Source organism: Lethenteron reissneri, unplaced genomic scaffold, assembly GCF_015708825.2.
Source record: "Lethenteron reissneri isolate LAM-NWPU_2019-01 unplaced genomic scaffold, ASM1570882v1 scaffold_258, whole genome shotgun sequence".
In the NCBI taxonomy this organism is placed as follows: Eukaryota; Metazoa; Chordata; class Hyperoartia; order Petromyzontiformes; family Petromyzontidae; genus Lethenteron; species Lethenteron reissneri.
In genome coordinates this window covers 1-3079 of record NW_026891780.1, presented here as the reverse complement: position 1 = coordinate 3079, position 3079 = coordinate 1, and the positions used below count along the sequence as shown (strand labels likewise).

General features: G+C 38.9%; 1 long non-coding RNA gene across 1 annotated transcript; it reads right to left on the bottom strand.

The window, feature by feature from the left end:
* Positions 1-1321: 1321 nt before the first annotated feature.
* Positions 1322-3079, bottom strand: LOC133339765 (uncharacterized). The gene is made up of 3 exons (XR_009754777.1): positions 2982-3079; positions 2315-2426; positions 1322-1395 (listed from the first exon to the last, which is right to left on the bottom strand). It is a non-coding gene; the product is annotated as an uncharacterized LOC133339765 (long non-coding RNA).

Here is a 3079-nt window from a genome sequence, read left to right as displayed (position 1 = left end):
TGAAATTGAGAGAAACAGAAATAACTTTAATCGCTCAGACAGCTACAGGCTTAGTGCGGCCTGGAAGCGTATTATTAAATAAGATACATTACAATTACTTATAAGGGAAACAACCACTAACTGATTACTAATGTAGCATAATCACAATAAAACACATTCCAAATGATTACTAATCTACAACTCGCATCGGAACAATAGCCTGATTACTAATCTAGTATATAATTACAATCACTCCCCCCTTGAATCTTTGCACCTGATGAGTTAATGAGTTAATGTTGACGTCATCCTGCTGCTGCTCTATATAAGAACGGGAGACACAGGAGAGCCTCACCATTCTGGCGAATTGCCCGATGATGCTGGTTGTAATTACCAGCGAAACGTCGTACTCAAATTGTGAATGTTGTTGCTTCAACACACCGGTGGGCTAAAGCAGTGAACTATTTGTCTTTGTCAACGTGACACATTTTTTACTGATTGGCCATGTCGGGTGGTGGAGGGTTACGACACATTTATAAATAAACGCGATCTAAACCCAAAAATCGTTGATTATGAGAAACAGCTTGGCGGATAGTGCGATCAGAGTATCCGTTCATCCTGAGGGCCCGATGTACATGTCTTAATTCACCGGCCAGGTGGTGTTGGTCAGAAATGCCATGGGCTCTGTGGTATAGCGTTTTGATGAGAGAATTCTTTTGAGATGGGTGGTGGTGGGAATCCGGTTTCAAGTAGGAATCTGTGTGGGTGGCTTTCCTGTAGACAGAATGTCCCAAGGATCCGTCAGGCCTCCTCTCAAACAGAATATCCAAGAATGGTAGTTTACCGTCTTTCTCCACTTCCATGGTGAATCTGATGGATGGGTGTCTAGAATTGATGTGGTCCAAGAAGTGGTTCAATGCTGGGAGGCCATGTGGCCAGATGACGAAAGTGTCGTCCACATACCTCTTCCACAAGGAAGGACGCAGGGTGGATGTCTGGATGGCGTCTGATTCAAACTTTTCCATGAACATGTTGGCTATAACTGGTGACAAGGGGGAGCCCATAGGGGTACCCTCATTCTGTTTGTAGAAGGTGCTATTCCAGGTAAAATAAGTGTTGGTGAGGCAATGCCTAACCAGCGCAGGTAATAATCTTTAGAAACACACTGATTGCAGTAAAAAAAATTCACAAGAATGAAAGTCACTGTCATGAAAAACAACAAATTATAAATTGCAATTTAAGGCATTGCTACATACCAAGGCTTTGCTCTGCTGTATTAAATTGCACCGCAGAATTGTGAGGATCATATTCTTTCCAAGCTCCTCTTTCCCAGGTAGGTCTCTCTCCACCAAGACTCGCACAGGTTTATGACCGTGTTTCTTAGGTTAGGGTGAGCATCGGTGAAAAGTGGCAACAGGGCTGTCAACAGGGTGAGAAAAACGGTAGAGTAGATTGGAACTAATTATCACCACAGGAACATATATATCTTGTATTGTTGCCTGATGTAACCACCTGGAAGGCATTTTTATACAGGGTGACAAAAAAGTCTGGACAAATAGGGTTATTTCATTTATTTTAGCACTGGCATTAAAACATTTAAACAGTTTATTCTTTAAGTTAATATTTATCTATTATCATTATTCATATATATTTGTATTCTTCCTGTGGGTTCACCACAATCCCGTTGTTTACAAAATTCGACCAAGAACCCTGAATGAATTTAGACAAAACGTAATTTAGGAATGGTCAAAGATTACACGTGAATCTAAAAAAAGTCCAAAAATAACTTCTACAGAGAATTCATGTGTACATTCATGTTAATGGAAGTCAGTTTGAAAATTGTTAAAATAAGATAACCCATTCAGTCTTGACCTATGGGCCACTCTGTATATTCAGCATAACAATAATTTGTAGGCTCAATTATTAAATAAACTATTGCCAATATTTTGGTAATCTACCCTATACAGTACTTGAAATCAATATATCATCCAGTGCGCATGCATAACATTTCCCAGTGCAACATCAAGAAGTATTTTATTTTGCAGATATTTATGAGATGAACATACTGCAATATTGTTCATTGGGATATGCAGCTCTAAACAGTGAACTGTTATAAATTATCCAAGTCAGAGAAATGTGGCAAATAACTACTTTATGTATCTTGAATGAGATTTTCAGCAGATACTTATTAACTTTTTGTTCTCGTTCTCCTACTATACATACTCACGAACTTTTACTCTTTCCAATTATAAAAAAACTGAGAAGTCGTGGAAACAGATATAGTCAATAATTTATCAATTTGTATCAATTATTCATAGACGTCACCCTGCCTCTTTACCATGTAGAATGATAGCCGACTCCAAAATGTCTTCTATCACCTCCGCACTGACAGTTTTCACAGCCACAGATAGCACTGTGGCTACAGCCGTCACAACAGCTACAGTTGACTCCTGGATGCAAACACATAATGATGGGAGCAGGTGTCACATTTTAACCACACAACTCCTAACATCAACAATCAAATAACAAGTGCCATCCATTGTCAGAGTTAATATATCACAGTATTTTTAGTGAACGTGTATAAAACCAGTTGAAATTTTTTTCATGTCTTTGCATGCTTACCACAATCATTCATACTCTTTAAAACGTGTTTTTATCTACAGTACTCAGAATATATGACAAGCAACTATAATTTAATTAAATGTTTTGGGTATATTAATACAGGTAAATCAGACGAATACAGAATTTTTAATTGTCTGGTAGCTCATGGGCTGATGCAGTAAAATTGACAAAACAATGAGCCAGCAAAGCTGAGATTCTTGGTTCAGGTCCAAGATAAAATAAGGCTTGCAAGTATAAGAAGCCTTAATGATCTCAGCCAGACCACCAATGGGTGTAATTTTCTGTTTACAATCATACTGAGATATTTGGTTGATAGGCATTCGATGAATCACGTTAAAATGTACCATGAAAGAGTAAAAGGACAGAATTTAGATGTATAGTACCGATCCCGTGGCTTCTGTCTCCATGTCGTCGTGTTGCGGTGGGTCAGGGTTCCATTGCTCAGCGGGGCAACGCAGCAGGCTCTCAGTGAGTATCTTGC